Genomic DNA, 26647 nt, shown 5'->3' on the forward strand with positions numbered 1-26647 from the left:
TGAGGTTGGCAAGGCCTGAGGCTCTCCATAAGAGAGCCCCGAGCCCTGCCCGAGGAGGGCGCTGGGCACACCTTCCTATGCGATGGAGGGTGGCGCCCCTGGGACGGATGCTGATCCTGATGAGGCTCCTGCTGCGATGCCATCCTCTTGAGGTCCTGCGCGACATAGCTACTTCTTCTTGGGGAGGGCCTCCGGAGGGCCCTCACTTTTGCTGTCGGGGTCGTCGATTGCTGCACCTTGGAAGGCGTGCTCGAGGGAGCACACCGCACCCCTTTCCTAACATGGGACCGTGATGACCCCGCCGCTTCCAGGCATCTTGAGGACGTTATAGCCGTGGTGGGTGACCGCCATGAACCTGGCCACGGCCGGATACCCAAGGATAGCGTTGTACGGCAGGAGTATGTGGGCGACATCGAAGTCGATGAGCTCGGTGCGGTAGTTGTCGCGCGTGCCGAAGGTGACAGGTAGGAGGACCTGCCCTATCGTTGTGGTGGAGCCGTCGGTCACTCCTGAGAAAGGTTTGGTAGCTGGAGCTGCTCATATGGCACTTGGAGGTTGTCGAATGTGTCGATGGACAGGACGTTGAGCCCTGCACCGCCTTCGATGAGGGTCTTGGTAACATGCACATTGCTATTGACTAGGGAACACAACATCGGGAGGACGCCGGCGGTGGCCGCGCACTTGAGCTGATCTGCCGAGTCGAAAGTGATGGTGCACTGGGACCACTTGAGCGGGCGTGCGGCCTCAAGCTTGGGGAGCACCGCATTCACCTCGCGAATGAACCATTTGAAGATGCGCTGGGAGGCTGGGGTCTGGGCGCCGCCCAAGATGCAGTCGATTGCACGCTGCTCCTGGAAGCCCCCAGCCCCCTCGTCGTGATGATGATCGTCGTTCCTTCTTGGTGGCGGCAGCGGGGGAAGACCGGCGTTGCTTTCGGGACGATCCTCACGAGGCTGGTTCCTCCAGGCCCCCTCGCGAGGATGGTCTTGACAGCGGTCCTCACGAGGCATGTCGTGCCATTCCTAGCGCGGGCCACAGTCGTCCCAGCGTCCACCTCCACGTCCTCCTCCACAGCCGTAGCCCCGGTCACTTCGCTCGAGGTGTCGACCGTAGCGTCCTTCTCGTATGGCTCTCAGCTCTTGGCAGTCCCTGGTGTTGTGGGTGTTCAGGTTGTGGAAGGCGTAGAACGGTCGGCTGTTCTTAGATGACTCGGGCTGATCTCTGCCCCGTTTGGTGTCGGGCTTCGCTGCTAGCACCACTGCTTCCTTCGCTTCACGTCCTTGGCCTTGGCTTTCTTCTCTTCTGTGCCCGCGACTGGAAGCTCAAGGAGAGAGAGGCGCCCCTCCTCAGCTCTTGCGCACTTGGTCGCCAGGTTGAACAGCTCCTGAGATGTGCAGAGCTCCTCGTGGATAGCAAGCTCTTCCTTCATCTTGACGTCACAGACGCCATCGAAGAACGCGGAGATGATGGCCTCATCCGTGACCTTGGGGATCTTGAGGTGGGTGTTGTTGAAGCGTTGAATGTACTTCTAGAGGGTCTCCCCTAGCTGTTGCTTGATGCAGCGCAGGTTGCCCGCGGCCGGCGGGTGGTCGCGAGTGCCCTGGAAGTTGGCGGCGAAGCGGTCGCGCATCTCATCCCAGGAGGAGATCGAGCCGTGCTGGAGGTTCAGGAGCCAGGAGCGGGCCCCTTCCTTGAGAGCCATGGGAAACCAGTTTGCCATGACTTTCTCCTCGCCGTTGGCTTCTTCGATGCTCAGCTCGTAGAGCTGCAAGAACTCCGTGGGGTCGATGGTGCTGTCGTAGTGAGGAGGTAGATCCGGCTTGAACTTGCCTGGCCAAGCGATGCTGCACAGCTCGGGGGTGAAGGCGCGGCAGCTGGCCGTAGTTATTGGGGCCCGCTTCGGAGGTGGAGTTTGGTCTTGACGAGGTCCGCGCGGCGCCGCCACTAGCGGCGCACGGTCTTAACAGGGCGGCGTGGGAAGTGCAGGTGCAGCTCCTCGCGACCGAGGGATTTCTTAGCAGCTTCTCTCTTCGCGGGTAGGCACCGGGCATGGCGGATCACCCCGCGGGGCCGTGCGCCTTGGTGCCAAGGCGCCGTCTTTGGGCTGGGGTGGTGGAGGCGCGCCCCAGGCCTCGTCGCCCATGACTGAGTGAGGGTGAGGCAGAGAGACGGATAGCGCCGGGGAGCCCCCTGCGGCTCGGACAAGCTCGGCAACACGGTCGAGCCACTCCTTGTAGAGGTCATCGACTGGGCGGTAGCGCAGGAGTTCATTTGCGGCGAGGAGTGTGGCCCGCGCCTCCATGGGAGTGTGGCGTGCATGGGACGAAGAACCGGCCGAGGTCAGTGATGGAGTGGCGGTGCGGTCGTCCTGCCATACCGAAGGATGCAGCAAAGACGCTTGCTGCTCGCTCCCCACCGGGGGCGGTGGCAGCGTTGGCGGCGGGAGACGGAGAACGACGAGGTGGACCGCCGATGGGGACCGTCTGAGCAACGCGGGCGGCGAGGGAAGCCCGACGCTTAGCTCAAGCACGGCGAGCGTCTGCCATGGAGAAGATGGAACGACGGAGCGGCGAACTGATGGAAGGGAAGCTACGTCGCACCCGTACCTGGCGCGCCAAATGTCGGATGTGGGGTTCCGGTAAACCCTTAAGGTTCAAACACTGGGGTGCGCGCGAAGTCTTTTCCTCGCACCGATCTACACCCTAGCTCGCTAAGATCTCGCGGACGAACTCGACGAACTCGCAACACAGAAAGGCACAAGATTTATACTGGTTCGGGCCACCGTTGTGGTGTAATACCCTACTCTAGTGTGGTGGTGGTGGATTGCCTTGGGCTGATGATGAACAATACAATGGGAAGAACAACCTCCTGAGGGTGAGGTGTTCTCGTGCTTGGCTAACTTGTGTTTGTGGGGATGATCTTGATGATCCCTCGTCGCCTATGGTGGTTGCTAGTCCTATTTATAGAGGCCCTGGTCCTCTTCCCAAATATTGAGCGGGAAGGGAGCCAACAACGGTGGGCAATTTTGAAGGGGGACAACTAGTACAAGCTATCCTGACAAAGATGGTCTCCTCCTGCGAAAGGATCTGGTGGTGACGCCGTCTTGGGCTCCACAATGACCTCCGTCTTGCCGTCCTTCTGGTCTTGGTCTTGTTGCACCGATATGGCAACCTTTTCCTGATGCCTCCGTACTCCTCGCCTGCGCTGGCCTCCTTGGCACCAAAGAGGAAACAAGGACGCTACGCGCGCTGGCGCCCGCCTGGTGTCGATCGTCATGGCTCACGTTAAGAGAGCCTTGTGAGGTTTGCCTCGCCTTGTTATCTCCGCCCCTCATGAGCCTGCCCGACTAGGCCACTCCAGAGGAGGTCTTGTGTCGTCCGCCTCGCGAGGCTTGGCCCCTTGCGAGGGTCTTGCATGCCTTGTTAATGAAGATGGGCCGTACGACCTGCTGGCTTGGCCATGCCGCAGGCCGCAAGCAGGCAAGTCTGGGGACCCCGTTCCCAGAACACCGACAGCCTTTAAGCTATTAGGTTTTGTTTTGGATCCGATAACCCATTAACAGCCCAGACCAATGGGGATTTTCCACGTGTAAAATTCTCATTGGCTAGAGGAGACACGTGTTGGCTCAATGTTGGGACAGATGTTATCCACTCATTGGACAGGAGGCGCCTATGATACGTCGACACATGGCACGGCCCAACAGAGGCCCATTTCAATGAAAAGGCCAGCCCATTTGACTTGGTCAAAAGGTAATGGGCCGGCCCACGGAAAGCGTGTTATGGCCTGTTCGTATATAGCCCATTTATAGCCCGCTAACTCCTGGCCCGTTACGGCCTATTGGAATTAAGCTCGGTAGCTTCATCTGGGCCGTCCAATATGATTCCAGCCCATTGTAACTTCCGGCCCAGGTATGGCCCATGATGTCTTTCCGCCCATATGAGGCCCTTTGTAACTCTGGGCCCATTAAAGGCCCGAGATGAAATGTGCCCATAAAGAATAGTGTATCGCTTTATACCCATTAATGGCCCATTATTCCGTCGGCTGTTTCCATCCCGTGTTACCTTTCGGCCTTCTAAGGGCCCATTTATTCTTGGGCTCATTTCTAGAACTCGGTTAGTTACGGTCCATTACTGGCCTGTTCCATTTGTGGGCCAAATTCAACCCGTGGTTACATTCGGCCTGTTTGTGGCTCGTTAACCCGTTGGGCTGTTTTCATAGCATTATCAAATATGGCCTATTAACGGCCCGTTATGGTCCATGAATAGTACGACCCATGTTTGGTGAAATGATTATACGCCCCGTAGGAGGCCCATGGATCATACGGCCCGTAGAAGGCCCATGGATCATACGGCCCGTAGAAGGCCCATGGATCCTATGGCCCGTAGAAGGCCCATGGATCCTATGGCCCGCGGGAGGCCCATTCTTACAACAGTCCGTGTGTTGCCATGATGATTGTTGTGGCCTAGTTACCAAAATAGGTTATTGTGGCCACTAGAAAAACACAGAAAAAGAACTGCTGTGACTACAAGCAAACAACTAAACACGACAATAAGGAAATAAATAACCAAGCAACTAACGCTAGCCTATTATAGCTATTACACATATTACATCCACTGGGCATCAAAGTTCGCCACCAGTGCAAAAATAGGGAACAAACACTGGTGCGCGTCGGTCCTAAACAAAGGGTTTTTAACCCCTTTCCGAGACGACATTTGGAACCGTTGCCAATTGAGTGTGGGCGATAGGGGGGTCCTTCCCACACGACCCAAAAATCGTCGGGGATAGGCCCTCCTGGGACACAGGCTGGGCCGTGTGCGATCGGGCGAGGCATTGAAACCCAATCATTTCCGTAGGTATGTACATCCCACACGATAATCCAAGAAAATCATTTCCATAGGTATGTACATCCCACACGGTGAATCCTAAAAAAACATTTCCGTTCATATGTATATCACACAGAGTCAATCCAAGCAATACGCTTCCGTTCTTATGTACATCCCACACAGTCAATCCAGGATAAATGTTTTTGTTCGTACATACATCCCCCACAGTTTTATTTGTAGGCTCGTGTGTGAAAGGTGTAACTATCACACACGGTCTACCTTGGTTAACTGTTTGCTTTTATCAACTATATCACACACGATTTGATGAAGAAAACTTTATGGCATTGGGCTATCCATCGCAAACGCTTTTACTACTAGAACCGTTTGCAAAGGTCCATTACACATTTAGCAGATTTATTAGTTTACAATTAATAATTCTAGTATTACGTAAATTCACATTTCGTATCGAACAGCTATTTGCCAATTTCATATCAGGCACATAAATATATTATAGCATCACAGTACGGTAGCTACATGAAAACATCACGTACAACATATAGTTAGTTCAACTTCATAAGAACGATATATTCATTTCCCCAATCGAGATCATCCAGGCTTGTCTTATCCACCTCTGCTTTAAGTTAGGAAGAACCTGTTTTGCATGGGACAATTGGGAAAGTGGCTGCTCCTTCGCCAACACCATCTTAGCCAAGTCTGATTTAAAAAATCTGAGCTCATTCTCCACCTTCAACTTTTTAGCTCGCATCTTCAAATATTCTTCAGCGTTGACAACAGTTTCTCTAAGCCTACGTCTGTTCTTGAAAGTGCAACTATCCTTTGGTGGTTTGGTAATTCCTAACAACATATAGCTCATTGAGCTAATGCTACTTGAAGATAAATATTTCAGGAAAAGCTCAATGATTGGCATAGCATGGATTAGAAAGTGGACCCATAAAAAATGCTAAGGACAAAAGATTGCCTCAAGCTCAAAGCACAAGACTCTACATTTTACTTTTAGTGATCCAATATCACATTGAGTCCATAGGAAAAGCCAATACTATTAAATGTTGGGGAACATAGTAATTTCAAAAAAATTCCTACGCACACGCAAGATCATGGTGATGCATATCAACAAGAGGGGAGAGTGTGTCCACGTACCCTTGTAGACCGAAAGCGGAAGCGTTAGCACAACGCGGTTGATGTAGTCGTACGTCTTCATGATCCTACCGATCAAGTACCGAACGCATGACACCTCCGAGTTTAGCACATGTTCAGCCCGATGACGTCCCTTGAACTCCGATCCAGCCGAGTGTTGAGGGAGAGTTTCGTCAGCATGACGTCGTGGTGACAATGATGATGTTCTCCCGACGCAAGGCTTCACCTAAGCACCGCTACAGTATTATCGAGGTGGACTATGGTGGAGGGGGGGCACGGCACACGGCTAAAAGATCAAATCAATTGTTGTGTCTCTAGGGTGCCCCCTTGCCCCCGTATATAAAGGAGCAAGGGAGGGAGAGGTGGCCGGCCAGGGAGGAGGCACGCCAGGAGGAGTCCTACTCCCACCGGGAGTAGGACTCCCTCCCTTGTTGGATTAGGAGAAAGGGGGGAAGAGGAGGGAGAGGGGAAATAAAGGGGGGGCGCCGCCCCCCTCTCCTTGTCCTATTCGGACTAGAGGGGGAGGGGCGCCCGGCCCTGCCCTAGCCGCCTCTCCTCTTCTCCACTAAGGCCCACTATGGCCCATTAAGCCCCCCCCGGGGGGGGGGGGTCCGGTAACCCCTTGGTACTCCGGTAAAATCCCGATTTCACCCAGAACATTTCCGATATCCAAATATAGGCTTCCAATATATCAATCTTCATTTCTCGACCATTTAGAGACTCCTCGTCATGTCCATGATCACATCCAGGACTCCGAACAACGTTCGGTACATCAAAACTCATAAACTCATAATATAACCGTCATCGAAACTTTAAGCATGCGGACCCTACGAGTTCGAGAACTATGTAGACATGACCGACACACGTCTCCGGTCAATAACCAATAGTGGAACCTGGATGCTCATATTGGCTCCCACATATTCTATGAAGATCTTTAACGGTCAGACCGCATAACAACATATGTTGTTCCCTTTGTCATCTGTATGTTACTTGCCCGAGATTCGATCGTCGGTATCTCAATACCTAGTTCAATCTCGTTACCGGCAAGTCTCTTTACTCGTTCCGTAATACTTCATCCCGCAACTAACTCATTAGTTGTAATGCTTGCAAGGCTTAAGTGATGTGCATTACCGAGTGGGCCCGGAGACACCTCTCCGACAATCACAGTGACAAATCCTAATCTCGAAATACACCAACCCAAAAAGTACCTCCGGAGACACCTGTTGAGCACCTTTATAATCAGCCAGTTACGTTGTGATGTTTGGTAGAACACAAAGTGTTCCTCCGGTAAATGGGAGTTGCATAATCTCATAGTCATAGGAACATGTATAAGTCATGAAGAAAGCAATAGCAACATACTAAACGATCGAGTGCTAAGCTAACGGAATGGGTCAAGTCAATCACATCATTCTCCTAATGATGTGATCCCATTAATCAAATGACAATTCATGTCTATGGTTAGGAAACATAACCATCTTTGATCAACGAGCTAGTCAAGTAGAGGCATACTAGTGACACTATGTTTGTCTAGGTATTCACACATGTATTATGTTTCTGGTTAATACAATTCTAGCATGAATAATAAACATTTATCATGATATAAGGAAATAAATAATAACTTTATTATTACCTCTAGGGCATATTTCCTTCAGTCTCCCAGTTGCACTAGAGTCAATAATCTAGTTCACATCGCCATGTGATTTAATACCAATAGTTCACATCACCATGTGATTAACACCCATAGTTCACATCGACATGTGACCAACACCCAAAGGGTTTACTAGAGTCAATAATCTAGTTGATATCGCTATGTGATTAACGCCCAAAGAGTATTAAGATGTGATCATGTTTTGCTTATGAGAGAAGTTTAGTCAACTGTCTGCCACATTCAGATCCGTAAGTATTTTGCAAATTTCTATGTCAACAATGCTCTGCACGGAGCTACTCTATCTAATTGCTCCCACTTTGAATATGTATCCAGATTGAGATTTAGAGTCATCTGGATCAGTGTCAAAATTTGCATCGATGTAACCCTTTACGACAAACCTTTTTGTCACCTGCATAATCGAGAAACATATCCTTATTCCACTAAGGATAATTTTGACCGCTGTCCAGTGATCTACTCCTAGATCACTATTGTACCCCCTTGCCAAAAAACAGTGTAGGGTATACAATAGATCTGGTACACAGCATGGCATATTTTATAGAACCTTTGGCCAAGGCATAGGGAATGACTTTCATTCTCTTTCTATCTTCTGCCGTGGTCGGGCTTTGAGTCTTACTCAATTTCACCCCTTGTAACACAGGAAAGAACTCTTTCTTTGACTGTTCCATTTTGAACTACTTCAAAATCTTGTCAAGGTATGTACTCATTGAAAAACTTATCAAGCATCTTGATCAATCTCTATAGATCTTGATGCTCAATATGTAAGCAACTTCACCGAGGTCTTTCTTTGAAAAACTCCTTTCATACACTCCTTTATGCTTTGCAGAATAATTCTACATTATCTCCGATCAACAATATGTGATTCACATATACTTATCAAAAATGATGTAGTGCTCCCACTCACTTTCTTGTAAATACAGGCTTCACCGCAAGTCTATATAAAACTATATGCTTTGATCAACTTATCAAAGCATATATTCCAACTCCGAGAGGCTTACACCAGTCCATAAATGGATCGCTGGAGCTTGCACACTTTGTTAGCTCCCTTTGGATCAACAAAACCTTCCGGTTGCATCATATACAACTCTTCTTCCAGAAATCTAGTCAGGAATGCAGTTTTTACATCCATTTGCCAAATTTCATAATCATAAAATGCGGCAATTGCTAACATGATTCGGACAGACTTAAGCATCGCTACGGGTGAGAAGGTCTCATCGTAGTCAATCCCTTGAACTTGTTGAAAACCTTTCGCAACCAGTCGAGCTTTATAGACAGTAATATTACCGTCAGCGTCAATATTTTTCTTGAAGATCCATTTATTCTCAATGGCTTGCTGATCATCGGGCAAGTTAACCAAAGTCCACACTTTGTTCTCATACATGGATCCCATCTTAGATTTCATGGCCTCAAGCCATTTTGCGGAATCTAGGCTCATCATCGCTTCCTCATAGTTCGTAGGTTCATCATGGTCAAGTAACATGACCTCCAGAACAGGATTACCGTACCACTCTGGTGCGGATCTCACTCTAGTTTACCTACGAGGTTCGGTAGTAACTTGATCTGAAGTTACATGATCATCATCATTAGCTTCCTCACTAATTGGTGTAGTAGTCATAGGAACAGATTTCTGTGATGAACTACTTTCCAATAAGGGAGCAGGTACAGTTACCTCATCAAGTTCTACTTTCCTCCCACTCACTTCTTTCAAGAGAAACTCCTTCTCTAGAAAGGATCCATTCTCAGCTATGAATAACTTGCCTTCGGATCTATGATAGAAGGTGTACCCAACATTTTCTTTTGGGTATCCTATGAAGACGCACTTCTCTGATTTGGGTTTGAGCTTATCAGGTTGAAACTTTTTAACATAATCATTGCAACCTCAAACTTGAAGAAACGACAGCTTAGGTTTCTTGCCAAACCATAGTTCATATGGTGTCGTCTCAACGGATTTAGATGGTGCCCTATTTAACGTGAATGTACCTGTCTCTAATGCATAACCCCAAAATGATAGTGGTAAATCGGTAAGAGACATCATAGATCGCACCATATCTAATAAAGTACGGTTACAACGTTCGGACACACCATTACGCTGTGGTGTTCCAGGTAGCATGAGTTTTGTGAAACTATTCCACATTGTTTTAATTGAAGGTCAAACTCATAACTCAAATATTCGCCTCTGCGATCAGATCATAGAAATTTTAGTTCCTTGTTACGATGATTTTCCACTTCACTCTGAAATTCTTTGAAGTTTTCAAATGTTTCAGACTTACGTTTCTTCAAGTAGATATACCCATATATGCTCAAATCATCTGTGAAGGTCAGAAAAATAACGATACCTGCCGCGAGCTCAACACTCATCGGACCTCATACATCAGTATGTATTATATCCAATAAGTCAATTGCTCGCTCCGTTGTTCTAGAGGACGGAGTCTTAGTCGTCTTTGCCCATGAGGCATGGTTTGCAAGCATCAACTGATTCATAATCAACTGATTCCAAAAAGCCCATCAGCATGGATTTTCTTCATGCGCTTTACACCAATATGACCTAAACAGCAGTGCAACAAATAAGTTGCACTGTCATTATTAACTTTGCATATTTTGGCTTCAATATTATGAATATGTGTATCACTACGATCGAGATTCAACAAACCATTTTCATTGGGTGCATAACCATAGAAGGTTTTATTCATGTAAACAGAATAACAATTATTCTCTAACTTAAATGAATAACCATATTGCAATAAACATGATGAAATCATATTCATGCTCAATGCAAACACCAAATAACACTTATTTAGGTTCAACACTAATCCCGAAAGTGTAGGTAGTGTACGATGATGATCATATCAATCTTGGAACCACTTCCAACACACATCGTCACTTCACCCTTAACTAGTCTCTATTCATTCTGCAACTCCCGTTTCGAGTTACTACTCTTAGCAACTGAACCAGTATCAAATACCGAGGGGTTTCTATAAACACTAGTAAAGTACACATCAATAACCTGTATATCAAATATAGCATTTGTTCACTTTGCCATCCTTCTTATCCGCCAAATACTTGGGGTAGTTCCGCTTCCAGTGACCAGTCCCTTTGCAGTAGAAGCACTTAGTCTCATGCTTAGGTTCAGACTTCGGCTTCTTCACTTGAGCAGCAACTTGCTTGCTGTTCTTCTTAAAGTTCCCTTTCTTTCCCTTTGCCCTTTTCTTGGAACTAGTGGTCTTGTTAATCATCAACACTTGATGCTCTTTCCTGATTTCTACCTTCATCGATTTCATCATAATGAAAAGCTCGGGAATCGTTTTCGTCATCCCTTGCATACTATAGTTCATCACGAAGTTCTACTAACTTGGTGATTGTGACTAGAGAATTCTGTCAATCACTATTTTATCTGGAAGATTAACTCCCACTTGATTCAAGTGATTGTAGTACCCAGACAATCTGAGCACATGCTCACTCCTTGAGATATTCTCCTCCATCTTTTAGCTATAGAACTTGTTGGAGACTTCATATCTCTCAACTCGGGTATTTGCTTGAAATATTAACTTCAACTCCTGGAACATCTCATATGGTCCATGACATTCAAAACGTCTTTGAAGTCCCGATTCTAAGCCGTTTAAGCATGGTGCACTAAACTATCAAGTAGTCATCATATTGAGATAGCCAAATGTTCATAACATCTGCATTTGCTCCTGCAATAGGTTTGTCACCTAGCGGTGCATCAAGGGCATAATTCTTCTACGCAGCAATGAGGATAAACCTCAGATCATGGATCCAATCCGCATCATTGCTACTAACATCTTTCAACTTAGTTTTCTCTAGGAACATATCAAAAATAAAACAGGGGAGCTAAACGCGAGCTATTGATCTACAACATGGATATGCTAATACTACGAGGACTAAGTTCACGATAAATTTAAGTTCAATTAATCATATTACTTAATAACTCCCACTTAGATAGACATCTCTCTAATCCTCTAAGTGATTGCGTGATCCATATCAATTAAACCATAACCGATCATCACGTGAAATGGAGTAGCTTTCAATGGTGAACATCACTATGTTGATCATATCTACTATATGATTCACGCTTGACCTTTCGGTCTTAGTGTTCTGAGGCCATATCTGCATATGCTAGGCTCGTCAAGTTTAACCTGAGTATTTTGCGTGTGCAAAACTGGCTTGCACGCGTTGTAGATGGACGTAGAGCTTATCACACGCGATCATCACGTGGTGTCTGGGCACGACGAACTTTGGCAACGGTGCATACTCAGGGAGAACACTTTTATCTTGAAATTTAGTGAGAGATCATCTTATAATGCTACCATCAATCAAAGCAAGATAAGATGCATAAAAGATAAACATCACATGCAATCAATATAAGTGATATGATATGGGCATCATCATCTTGTGCTTGTGATATCCATGTCCGAAGCACCGTCATGATCACCATCGTCACCGGCGCGGCACCTTGATCTCCATGGTAGCATCGTTGTCGCCTCGCCAATCTTATTCTTCTACGACTATCGCTACCGTTTAGTGATAAAGTAAAGCATTACAGGGCGATTGCATTGCATACAATAAAGCGACAACCATATGGCTCCTGACAGTTGCCGATAACTCGGTTACAAAAACATGATCATCTCATACAATAAAATTTAGCATCATGCTTTGACCATATCACATCACAACATGCCCTACAAAAATAAGTTAGACGTCCTCTACTTTGTTGTTGCAAGTTTTACGTGGCTGCTACGGGCTGAGCAAGAACCGTTCTTACCTACGCATCAAAACCACAACAATAGTTTGTCAAGTTGGTGATGTTTTAACCTTCGCAAGGACCGGATGTAGCCACACTCGGTTCAACTAAAGTTGGAGAAACTGACACCCGCTAGCCACCTGTGTGCAAAGCACGTCGGTAGAACCAGTCTCGCGTAAGCGTACGCGTAATGTCGGTTCGGGTGTCACAGCCCTAGCATTATCCTTGCTTGTCATTGCATCATCATCTTGCATCATGTTTAAATTCCTTTTAAACTTGAAATGGGGACTGTTAAACCTTAGCAGCAAATGAAATTCAACTAGGTTCAAACTTAAATCCTTTCAATGAACCCAAAATGCCTTTAGAAATGTTCATCATTTCTGGATTGGTCTAGAACCTCTGCCAAAAATGATGCACCCTTTTCTAGTTCATTTATGGATTTTTGGATTAAATCATAAGTATTTGAATTTGGACATTTAAATTCTATAAAATATTTTAAGCGTCCAAATAATCTTGAAAGCATTTGAGGGGTCTTGGAAATATTTTCAAAAGTGCCCACAATTATTTTCAGGATTTTTACAAAATGAATTAGTATTTTTACTAATTCAAAATAGAGAAATAAAATAGGAAACTGAAACAGAATAAAGAGAGAGAGAGAAACCCACCTGGGCCTCACCTGTGCTGGCCCAGCCCACCTGGACTGTGCCAGTCGTCTCCCGCCTCTGACAGTTGGCAGAGGTGTGTCGCCTGTGCGCGCACCCGCAACCACCTCCTGTTGCCTCCCCGTCCCCATTTGAGCGCCAAGACGACACCCAACACCCCCTGCACCTCTCCTCTCTCTCCCCCTCGTCTCCCTCACTCTCTCCCGCGATGGCCAAGCGCCATCCTCGCCGCCATTCGCCGTAGTCGTCACCAGAGCCACCCCCTCGCCCCTCTGTCGTGCCCATGAGCTCCGCCTTCGTCGTCTACGCCTCCTCGTCGACTCACGCGACGCTGGATGCCTCGAAGCACCGACCCCGACGCCTTCTTCTTCCTCGGTCTGCCGAGATCGCCAGCGACTGTGTGCCCTCCTCGACGCGTCCTCGAGCCCACAGACCCTCTTCGCCGCCTCCCTGTGAGCTAGTATGCCTCCTTCCGTGCTCGCCCCCTCTGTTTTTGTCCGCCAGCCGCAGCCCCGACAAGGCTCCGGTGACAATTGGTCCCGCGCGTGCCTCTGTTGGGTTCGTGAGCTTCCGTAGACCCCGTAGGTGCAAACCGCTGGTCCTCCCGTGTGCCGTGTCGTCGATTCCGTCGACACCCGAGCTCCGGCCGCCGCTCAACTCACTGCCGCCGCCGCTACGGACCGCCCCGCGACCTTTTGCCGCCTCCGCTGGATGCGCGGGAGCACGAGCTGCCTCCTGGTGCCCTCAGCGCACCCAGCCGCTGCCCCTAGCGCCACTCTGGTGAGCCGCCGCCGCTCTGGGTCGTCGCCGTCGTCTAACCGCCGGCGCATCAGACGGGGCCATCATTAGCTCTAATCCCCACCTAATCAGCCACCTCACTCCCACTAACAGCTGGGCCCCGCTACCTAATTAACCACGATATATATCCTGTTTAGCTCTAACTAATCACAGTGGCCCCACGCGTCATCATTGACTTTGCTAACGTGGACATTGACTGGTCCCACCTGTCTGTGAGTCTAACAAGCACAAGGTCACTAACAAATGGGTCCCGCAGGTCAGGTTTGACCTGGCCGACCCAGTTGACCGCTGACATCACTCAGACGTCATGCTGACACAGTAAAGGATTTTCTGGAATTATTCTTATTTCAGGAAATTCTAGAAAATGCCCAAAACTTCTAAAAATCATAGAAAATTATCTATAACTCCAAATGAAATAATTTATATATGAAAAATGATCAGAAAAAATCCAAAGAATCTGTTTATGGCATTTTCATGCATGTTAGAGCAACTTATATCCTCTGTTTAGGACAATTCAAATAAATGGCATTTAATAAAGCACATATGGAGTTTGAATTTGAACCTAGTGTTCAAACCAACTCCATTTAACTTGTTGCTAGTTGCATTAGGCCAATCAACAGCATATTGCCATGTCACATTCATGCATCATATTGTTGCATTGCATTGATTGTGTCCTTCTCTGTTTGCCGGTAACCGTCCCCTCTCAGTCGACGATGTTTCTGACGACGTGATCGATGACACCGATGAAGAACTATATTATCTTCAGAAGTGCCAGGCAAGAAAAACCCCCTTGTTTATTCTGATACAATCCCGATCTCTCGCTCCTGCTCTCTTTTACCGCATTAGGACAACAGTGATTCAACTGTTACATGCTGAGGTAGCTGAACCCCTTTCCTCTGCATGACCTGTCATTGCCACAGTAAATAGATGAAACCCACTAGCATGAGTAGGAGTTGTTTGAGCCCTGATGTGCCTACTCATTCATGCTTGTTTGTCATGCCTGCTACTGCTTAGAGTTGAGTCAGGTCTGATTCATCGGGGATGAATTGGAATGGTGATGAACATGTCCTACTGTGTGTGAGCTAAGTATATGAACACGATTTGGTAAAGGTAGCGGTGAGAGGCCATGTAGGAGTACATGGTGGGTTGTCTCATTGTAGCCGTCCTCAGGAACTGACTTCTGTGTTTGTGATCCATGAACAGTTACTACCACACATTAGGCTCCGGGCGCTCCAAGCTCTCTCGACTTATTAATCAACTCGATCTCTGTCCAGGAGTTGCAACTAGTTTCTGGTGTTTGTAGGTAGTGTTAGTAGTCTACCAAGTGGCACCCGGTACAGGTGGGCTTGGGACAGACTAGGCATAGTGGCACGGTGTACCAAGTGGCACCCGGATGGTGGGCTTGGGAACCCTGCTCACATCGTTTGGGGCCGTGAGCGACACCCCGGCCGGATCTCCTTGCGGACGGAACCCGAATAGGCGATAAACCTGGACTAGAGACTTGTTGGTTAGTCAGGTCGTGGCTAACTCCCTCGCCCGGTTTCCGCTTGAAGGTTGCCGAGGTACATGACTTGTACAGGGCGATAAGTGGCGAGAGCGTGTGTGAAGAAGTACACCCCTACAGGGTTATCATTATCTATTCGTATAGCCAGATTCCTCGGATATGGAAACTTGGACCCCTTTCATAGTTCATAGACAAGTGAAAGTGGATACTCTAAAACTCGCAAGATAAGCGTGAGTGCTATGGATGGCGTTCTCGCAGGGAGACGGGAGCAGATCCATAGTGGTGTATTGGTATGGTGAATTTGTGGACTCGTGTGCGCCACCTCAAAAGAGTTACTTGCAGTCGTAGTTCAGATTAGCCACTGAGTCAAAGCTGGCTTGCTGCAGTTAAACTCCACCAGCCCCCTCTGTTGATACCGATGCATGTGTAGCTAGTTCTGATGTAAGTCTTGCTGGGTACATTTGTACTCACTTTTGTTTAATTTATGTTTTGCAGAGAGACTTCAGTCTCGCTAGTAGTTCCACGTGGACTTCGACATTTAGCTTGATACCTCAGCTACGATCTTGTGCCCTTGGCAGGATCTGGTAGATAGTCAGGCTTCTCAGCCTTTTTATTTATAGATGTCTGTATTCAGACATGTTAAGCTTCCGCATGTGCTTTGATTGTACGCTATGATTGTTGGGTCATGAGACCCATGTTTGTAATATCTCGCTCCTCGGAGCCTAATGAATAAATACTCTGAGTCGTAGAGTTATGTTGTGATGCCATGTTGTATTGCACATATTGAGCATATTGTGTGTATGTTGAAATGCTTGGTATGTGTGGGATCCGAAATCCTAGTTGTTTGTCCTTGGTAGCCTCTCTTATGGGGAAATGTAGCCTTGTGCTTCCATGAGCCATAGTAGTCCGCTATAGCCCGGTTCACCGAAGTCCTGCTAGCCCAGCACTACTGCTTCGGAACACTTGACTGGCCGGCATGTGATTCACTTCGTTCCTGTGTGTGTCCCTTCAGGGAAATGTCACGCGGTGACATCCGGAGTCCTGCCTAGCCTGTTATAGCCTGGTTCACCGGAGTCTTGTTAGCCCAGTGCTACAACCCGGATTCACACGCTGTTGACCGACATGCTGGATGTTGATTCACGTATGCCTATCCCCGTAAGTTAGTGCCACTTTGGGTTCACGACTAGTCATCTCGGCTCGGGTTCTCTGTCATATGGATGCTAGCGACACTATCATATACATGAGCGAAAAGGCACAAACGGTCTCGGGCCATGGTAAGGCGACACCTGTGGGAATACCGTGCGTGAGGTCGCAAAGTGATATGAGGTGTTACCAGCTAGATTGATGTGACTTGGAATCGGGGTCCTGACAGCTTTGGTATCAGAGCCTGACTGCCTGTAGGATTACCAAGCCAAACTGGTCGAAGTCGTGTCTTGATATGCTTTAGTTATATAAGGGAATTGATTGTGGATGGGAACGTAAGGCTCTTTCTACTCCTTATACCTCATGCCCTCTGATCCGAGTCATCCTCTTCCTTTCTACGGGGATTAAGAACTAGGCTTCTCTTCTATCTCTCAGGATGACGTGTTACTAAAACCGTAGTTGCCTAGGATTGTTGAGTTCAAGCCTCAGTTCAGTTCCTACTACTTCCTTATGTTCATAGCTGGCCTCAGAACCTAGATATTGTGATGTTGAGTGGTTATGCCACCATTTTGCAGGATGTCTCAAATCTTTTCGAGCATTTACAGTCGTTATGATGTCCGAGTCATTCCAGGTTTCTAAATAATCTAATGCATTTGCTAATCCTTCCTCCATTCCCGATGTCCTTTTGGTCAGAATAAGCACACTAGCCAGTGAGCTGAGGTACTCTGTTGCCTCGACATATATGTTGGAACTATTATTATGACCCTAGGTGTCTTAGAGAGTCACCTAGTAATCTAGCAATGTTTTGTGTTCCCGGTGTGAGGATTCTGGCCACCATCCCCGAAAGCATCTCGTGATGCCATTTAGTTAGTAGGCCTTCTATTTCTGGGTTTTGAACCTGAGATTCAACCTACTTACTTCATGTTGATAGTGTTTGCTCGTTCCTTTAGGTTATTATTAACCTTTGCATTAGTCCTCGAGGTCTGTGGTATTTCCTTCTTCCATATACTATGAACCACTTATGGCAGAAGTTTGTTGGATCAAAAGATCACAATCAGAGTACTCTTGAGGAGTTCTCCATTCATAATTGTGATTCTGCCAGTTCTACCTTTCTACATGGGTTATCCGGAAGAATTATGTTGAACTCGTTCGACATGCTAATCTATGCATCTACAACTCAGAAAGATATATGTTCCTCTGAGTTGTCCCTCTTTTTAGTGGTATCATGATCTTCGTTTATCACTTGATAGTTAAGAGAATGTCTTGCATTCATGCTCATCGATACCTCTTATTCTTGTGGTCTATCAAGCCATTCTATTCTGGAATGACTAGGAGAAAAAAACTCCAGTACCTCATCCATTTCTAGGATTGGGTCAAAGTAGTTGTATTCCACAGATCAAAATGCCAACCCAGTTTTTGCTCTGTTCTACCTTGGAGTGTTACCATAGTTATGTCAAGAATATCATGAAAATTGCACCACCTCTTATGAATTCTTGACACAGTGATACTTATCTCCATCATTATTCATTCTTCGGTCCCGTGTTGTTGTAACCGAAATGCCGACAAGTGAACTGTGATGTGTGAAATCAATACTCCTAGCAACCTCGTTGCTTGGTAGTAAATGGACAATACTCTCATTCTTAGCATGCTGGTTATCAAATCATCATCCTAAGATTGATCGTGCTACCTAGTCCATATTTCCTGGTGCACTCTTCGATCAATGAGTTAGGATTGTGTCAATCCCTCGCTCCCTTGATCATATCGTCTTGCCCTGAAAAGCAAGATTGTGCTCGAGCTAAGTAACATATCGGTGGTTGGTGATTTTCTGAATATCTTCTCGGAAGTATTACCAGGTTGTTCCCTGATCGCTATGTTCAGTTTCATAATCATGTTGGTTTTTCTCTAAACCATCCGTTCTCCAAGAATCTGTGTTGGATACCCCCGAGCTAGTTGGTTAAGCTAAACAACAACTTGGAGAGTTGGAAGATGGAAGCTTGTCTGACTTAGTTCATGATAAGGGATATCTTTTTGTGTGTGTGTGTTGAAGAAAGATGATCTCTTCATCGATTGGTCCCTATAATCAGTTACTGGACCTATTGTCTTATCAACTTTGAATTGAGTATGGGCTATCGTCAAATCAAATCAGAACCAACGATGTTCGTAATGTTGTCTTACTCGTGGTTGGTTCCTCAAGCATACACCATTACATCCTTTGGGTCTGACCAATGCTATCACTGTGTTCACATGATGGTGGAAGTCCAGTGATATGGAAATTCCGATGAGTTGCTGTTGAACCCATCAGCAGCATTTTGTCTCCCCCAAGATTCATGTTGAACATCAACCTAGTATTGGAAACTTTGTAAGCAATGCCTTCGTGTTCCGTTCATGAAGCTTATGCTTGGATGGAAGAAGTGACTTCCTCAAATTCATGTGCATTTGGAGCAAGTTGCCGCCATAAGTTCGAGAAAGATTGTTTTGTTTCCTCTGGTACCATCCCAAGTTAGTTATGCATGTGCGAATGTATTATATGGTTTGGTAGATTAATTACCTCCACTCCATATGTATTCCCTAGCACACCAAGCCACTGACTAATTTGTTCTAGGAAAAGGAGTTAAGTGCTAATCCATGGTAATGCACAAGACTTCGATGTCCCCGATGATGGTTCCCCACTTGAACACGGTAGTGTTTTATTATAAGACTACTACGTGGTCATGCTTGTCTTGGATAGCGTGTTCACAAGTTTGTAGCAAAACCAGCTCATGTTTTGGAGCTTGCTATCGTAGTTCATTTCCCGAGAATCTCGCAATGTCATCTCGTCGAATTGTGTTGCAAACTTTCATTTTTCTTTCTAGACTTGATGAGTCTGGAATATCCTGATACCAACCAAATATGAATCTCAGGCAGATATGATGGTTGGGACGTTTCTCAAGAACTATAATATTGGTCTCTCTGTAACCCGGTATAGTGGATGTCGTGGCCAACACACCCGGCCGGAGGACTTATTATTGTAGTATCTTGATTGAGAAAGTTGACCACCTCCCCATAAGGATTTCGTAGGATTATTCCAATAGTTGTTCCTTATGGATTTTTGTGCTCCCAAAGTCCGACCTTTTACTTGATGTCCTAGATATCAAACCATATCTATGAATGGATTACGCTAGCACATCAAGGAGAACATTAGAAGCTAAGTGCTAAATGTCTCTCGGTCGATCATCCAGAATCTGTTTCCTTAGCCTCGCTAAGGGGAAGTCTGAGAAGGTGTTATCTTCCTTTGTATCCGCATTGTCCATCACTATTCATCATGGTAGTAAGATTTGATGCCAGGATCCTCGACACAGATGTTGGTAGAACCTTGATGAATATGGAAATGCTCATGTTCTCGAGAGCACGCGCAAGCAAAATCATCCCTTGCGTTGTCTTCAACAAGGTAGTTCACATCATCCATTCTAGACCGAGTGTGTCGTTCTCCCGAACTCCGTCAAACAATTGTTCGTAAATTGCCTTAGGCTAGTATAAAGAGTTTCAATGATCTCTGAATCAAAAGTAATTCTTTTTTCCACTTAAGGGAATATTTCTGCGAGTCGCCTTCCTTAAGATGTCTCGTTATGGTATCATGGCAATTATCTCCTCGCTACTTAGAAACCATGCACTATCCTACTCCAACATGGAATTGTCGCCTACCAATTTGAACCTTTGTCAAATGTTTCTCATCCATCATCTCTGATATGTGTTTTGCGTCTTTGCTCAAGGGATGTTTCTACGTCTCATTTCGTGAGTTGATATTGTGTTCATTAAGATAGATGATCCATTCTTGTGAGGTTGTCTTGCTCTGTTGTCGCCATGTTGGATGAAGTTCTTGAGGGTAAGTATGTCATGATCAAAGATGATGATCGAATCAACGTTCTTATGAAGTGCAACATGGATCGTGAAGACCGTGTCAGTTCCGTGTCCCCTCTGTCTTCTCACCTCACATCTTGAATCTCAGGGCAAGATTCTTGTTTTTAGTGGGGGTGAGTTGTCACAGCCCTAGCATTAGCCTTTCTTGTCATTGCATCATCATCTTGCATCATGTTTAAATTCCTTTTAAACTTGAAATGGGGACTATTAAACCTTAGCAGCAAATGAAATTCAACTAGGTTCAAACTTAAATCCTTTCAATGAACCCAAAATGCCTTTAGAAATGTTCATCATTTCTGGATTGGTCTAGAACCTCTGCCAAAAATGATGCACACTTTTCTAGTTCATTTATGGATTTTTGGATTAAATCATAGGTATTTGAATTTCGACATTTAAATTCTATAAAATATTTTAAGTGTCCAAATAATCTTGAAAGCATTTGAGGGCTGTTGGAAATATTTTCAAAAGTGCCCACAATTATTTTCAGGACTTTTACAAAATGAATTAGTATTTTTACTAATTCAAAACAGAGAAACAAAATAGAAAACTGAAACAGAATAAAGAGAGAGAGAGAAACCCACCTGGGCCTCACCTGTGCTGGCCCAGCCCACCTGGCCTGTGCCAGTCGTCTCCCACCTCTGCCAGTAGGCAGAGGTGTGTCGCCTGCGCGCGCACCCGTGGCCACCTCCTGCTGCCTCCCCGTCCCCATTCGAGCACCACGAAGACGCCCAGCACCCCCTGCACCTCTCCCCTCTCTCCCCCTCGTCTCTCTCACCCTCTCCCGCGATGGCCGAGCGCCATCCTCGTCACCGTTTGCCGTAGTCGTCACCAGAGCCACCCCCTCGCCCCTCTGTCGTGCCCATGAGCTCCGCCTCCGTCGTCTACGCCTCCTCGACGACTCACGCAACGCCGGACGCCTCCAAGCACCGACCCCGACGCATTCTTCTTCCTCGGTCCGCCGAGATCGCCAGCGACCGTGTGCCCTCCTCGACGCGTCCTTGAGCCCGCAGACCCTCTTCGCCACCTCCCTGTGAGCTAGTATGCCTCCTCCCGTGCTCGCCCCCTCTGTTTCTGTCTGCTAACTGCAGCCCCGCCATGGCCGAATATCACTTTCGCTCGAGCTTGTCGCCGACAAGGCTCCGGTGACAATTGGTCCCGCGCGTGCCTCCGTTGGGTTCGTGAGCTTCCGTAGACCCCGTAGGTGCAAACCGCTGGTCCTCCCGTGTGCCGTGTCGTCGATTCCGTCGACACCCGAGCTCTGGCCGCCGCCCAACTCACCGTCGCTGCCGCTACGGACTGCCCCGCGACCTTCTGCTGCCTCCGCTGGATGTGCGGGAGCATGAGCTTCCTCCTGGTGCCCTCAGCGCACCTAGCCGCTACCCCTAGCGCCACTCCGGCGAGCCACCGCCGCTCTGGGTCGTCGCCGTCGTCTAACCGCCGGCGCATCAGACGGGGCCGTCATTAGCTCTAATCCCCACCTAATCAGCCACCTCACTGCCACTGACAGCCGGGCCCCGCTGCCTAATTTACCACGGTATATATCCTGTTTAGCTCTAACTAATCACAGTGGCCCCACATGTCAGCATTGACTTTGCTGACATGGCCATTGACTGGTCCCACCTGTCTGTGAGTCTAACAAGCACAGGGTCACTGACCAATGGGTCCCGCAGGTCAAATTTGACCTGGCCGACCCAGTTAACCGCTGACATCACTCAGACGTCATGCTGACACAGTAAAGGATTTTCTGGATTTATTCTTATTTCAGGAAATTCTAGAAAATGCCCAAAACTTCTAAAAATCATAGAAAATTATCTATAACTCCAAATGAAATAATTTATATATGAAAAATGATCAGAAAAATCCAAAGAATCTGTTCGTGGCATTTTCATGCATGTTAGAGCAACTTATATCCTCTATTTAGGACAATTCAAATAAATGGCATTTAATAAAGCACATATGGAGTTTGAATTTGAACCTAGTGTTCAAACCAACTCCATTTAACTTGTTGCTAGTTGCATTAGGCCAATCAACAGCATATTGCCATGTCACATTCATGCATCATATTGTTGCATTGCATTGATTGTGTCCTTCTCTGTTTGCCGGTAACCGTCCCCTCTCAGTCAACGATGTTTCCGACGACGTGATCGATGACACTGATGAAGAACTATATTATCTTCAGAAGTGCCAGGCAAGCAAAACCCCCTTGTTCATTCCGATACAATCCCAATCTCTCGCTCCTGCTCTCTTTTACTGCATTAGGACAACATCGATTCAACTGTTACATGCTGCGGTAGCTGAACCCCTTTCCTCTGCATGACCTGTCATTGCCATAGTAAATAGATGAAACCCACTAGCATGAGTAGGAGTTGTTTGAGCCCTGATGTGCCTACTCATTCATGCTTGTTTGTCATGCCTGCTACTGCTTAGAGTTGAGTCAGGTCTAATTCATCGGGGATGAATTGGAATGGTGATGAACATGTCCTACTGTGTGTGAGCTAAGTATATGAACACGATTTGGTAAAGGTAGCGGTGAGAGGCCATGTAGGAGTACATGGTGGGTTGTCTCATTGTAGCCGTCCTCAGGAACTGAGTTCTGTGTTTGTGATCCATGAACAGTTACTACCACACATTGGGCTCCGGGCGTTCCAAGCTCTCTCGACTTATTAATCAACTCGATCTCTGTCCAGGAGTTGAAACTAGTTTCTGGTGTTTGTAGGTAGTGTTAGTAGTCTACTAAGTGGCACCCAGTATAGGTGGGCTTGGGATAGACTAGGCACAGTGGCACGATGTACCAAGTGGCACCCGGATGGTGGGCTTGGGAACCCTGCTCACATCGTTTGGGGCCGTGAGCGACACCCCGGCTGGATCTCCTTGCGGATGGAACCCGTTTAGGCGATAAACCTGGACTAGAGACTTGTTGGTTAGTCAGGTCGTGGCCGACTCCCTCGCCCAGTTTCCACTTGAAGGTTGCCGAGGTACATGACGTGTACAGGGCGATAAGTGGCGAGAGCGTGTGTGAAGAAGTACACCCCTACAGGGTTATCATTATCTATTCGAATAGCCGGATTCCTCGGATATGGAAACTTGGACCCCTTGCATAGTTCATAGACAAGTGAAAGTGGATACTCTAAAACTCGCAAGATAAGCGTGAGTGCTATGGATGGCGTTCTCACAGGGAGACGGGAGCGGATCCATAGTGGTGTTTTGGTATGGTGAATTTGTGCACTCGTGTGCGCCACCTCAAAAGAGTTACTTGCAGTCGTAGTTCAGGTTAGCCACTGAGTCAAAGCTGGCTTGCTGCAGTTAAACTCCACCACCCCACTTTGTTGATACCGATGCATGTGTAGCTAGTTCTGATGTAAGTCTTGCTGGGTACATTTGTACCCACGTTTGTTTAATTTATGTTTTGTAGAGAGACTTCAGTCTCGCTAGTAGTTCCACATGGACTTCGACGTTTAGCTTGATACCTCTGCTACGATCTTGTGCCCTCGGTAGGATCTGGTGATAGTCAGGCTTCTCAACCTTTTTCATTTATAGATGTCTGTACTCAGACATGTTAAGCTTCCGCATGTGCTTTGATTGTATGCTATGATTGTTGGGTCATGAGACCCATGTTTGTAATATCTCGCTCCTCGGAGCCTAATGAATAAATACTCTGAGTCGTAGAGTTATGTTGTGATGCCATGTTGTATTGCACATATTGAGCATATTGTGTGTATGATAGAAATGCTTGGTATGTGTGGGATCCGACAACCTAGTTGTTTGTCCTTGGTAGCCTCTCTTATGGGGAAATGTAGTCTTGTGCTTCCATGAGCCATAGTAGTCCGCTACAGCTCGGTTCACCGGAGTCCTGCTAGCCCAGCACTACTGCTCCGGAACACTTGACTGGCCGGCATGTGATTCACTTTGTTCCTGTGTCTGTCCCTTCAGGGAAATGTCACGTGGTGACATCCGGAGTCCTGCCTAGCCTGATACAGCCCGGTTCACCGGAGTCCTATTAGCCCAGTGCTACAGCCCGGATTCACACGCTGTTGACCGACATACTCGATGTTGATTCACGTATGTCTGTCCCCGTAAGTTAGTGCCACTTTGGGTTCACGACTAGTCATGTCGGCCCGGGTTCTCTATCATATGGATGCTAGCGACACTATCATATACGTGAGCCAAAAGGCGCAAACGGTCCCGGGCCATGGTAAGGCGACACCTGTGGGAATACCGTGCGTGAGGTCGCAAAGTGATATGAGGTGTTACCGGCTAGATCGATGTGACTTGGAATCGGGGTCCTGACACCGGGCCGCTTGATCCAACAATACCGCCGAACCAAAGTATGACATGCTGGTAAGCAGTATGACTTATATCGCCCACAACTCACTTGTGTTATACTCGTGCATATGACATCTTCGCATAAAACCTGGCACGGATACCACTATTAGGGAACGTAGTAATTTCAAAAAAAAATCCTACGCACACGCAAGATCATGGTGATGCATAGCAACGAGAGGGGAGAGTGTGTCCACGTACCCTTGTAGACCGAAAGAGGAAGCATTAGCATAACGCGGTTGATGTAGTCATACGTCTTCACGATCCGACCGATCAAGTACCGAACGCACGGCACCTCCGAGTTCAGCACACGTTCATCCCGATGACGTCCCTCAAACTCTGATCCAGCCGAGTGTTGAGGGAGAGTTTCGTCAGCACGGCGACATGGTGACGATGATGATGTTCTATCGACGCAGGGCTTCGCCTAAGCACCGCTACAGTATTATCGAGGTGGACTATGGTGGAGGGGGGCACCGCACACGGCTAAAAGGTCAAATCAATTGTTGTGTCTCTAGGGTGCCCCCTTGCCCCCGTATATAAAGGAGCAAGGGAGGGAGAGGTGGCTGGCCAGGGAGGAGGCACGCCAGGAGGAGTCCAACTCCCACCGGGAGTAGGACTCCCTCCCTTCCTTGTTGGAATAGGAGAAGGGGGAAAGAGGAGGGAGAGAGGAAGGAAAGGGGGGCGCCGCCCCCCCTCTCCTTGTCCTATTTGGACTAGAGGGGGAGGGGCGTGTGGCCCTAGCCTAGCCGCCTCTCCTCTTCTCCACTAAGGCCCACTATGGCCCATTAAGCCCCCGGGGGGGTTCCGGTAACCCCTTGGTACTCCGGTAAAATCCCGATTTCACCCGAAACATTTCCGATATCCAAATATAGGCTTCCAATATATCAATCTTCATGTCTCGACCATTTCGAGACTCCTTGTCATGTCCGTGATCACATCCGGGACTCCGAACAACCTTCGATACATCAAAACTCATAAACTCATAATATAACTGTCATCGAAACTTTAAGCGTGCGGACCCTACGGGTTCGAGAACTATGTAGACATGACCGAGACACGTCTCCGGTCAATAAAAAATAGCGGAACCTGGATGCTCATATTGGCTCCCACATATTCTACGAAGATATTTATCGGTCAGACCGCATAACAACATACGTGTTCCCTTTGTCATTGGTATGTTACTTGCCCGAGATTTGATCGTCGGTATCTCAATACCTAGTTCAATCTCGTTACCTGCAAGTCTCTTTACTCGTTCCGTAATATATCATCTCACAACTAACTCATTAGTTGTAATGCTTGCAAGGCTTAAGTGATGTGCATTATCGAGTAGGCCCAGAGACACCTCTCCGATAATCGGAGTGACAAATCCTAATCTCGAAATACGCCAACCCAACAAGTACCTTCGGAGACACCTGTAGAGAACCTTTATAATCACTCAGTTACATTGTGACGTTTGGTAGCACACAAAAGTGTTCCTCCGATAAACGGGAGTTGCATAATCTCATAGTCATAGGAACATGTATAAGTCATGAAGAAAGCAATAGCAACATACTAAATGATCAAGTGCTAAGCTAACGGAATGGGTCAAGTCAATCACATCATTCTCCTAATGATATGATCCCGTTAATAAAATGACAACTCATGTCTATGGTTAGGAAACACAACCATCTTTGATCAACGAGCTAGTCAAGTAGAGGCATACTAGTGACACTCTATTTGTCTATGTATTCACACATGTATTATGTTTCCGGTTAATACAATTCTAGCATGAATAATAAACATTTATCATGATATAAGGAAATAAGTAATAACTTTATTATTGCCTCTAGGGCATATTTCCTTCATTAAAAGGGGGTGAGGTGTTGCTTAATGAGTTGCTTGCTCAAAATGCTTAGTGATATGCTCCAAAAACCCTCAACT

Source organism: Triticum dicoccoides, chromosome 7A, assembly GCF_002162155.2.
Source record: "Triticum dicoccoides isolate Atlit2015 ecotype Zavitan chromosome 7A, WEW_v2.0, whole genome shotgun sequence".
Classification (NCBI taxonomy): domain Eukaryota; kingdom Viridiplantae; phylum Streptophyta; class Magnoliopsida; order Poales; family Poaceae; genus Triticum; species Triticum dicoccoides.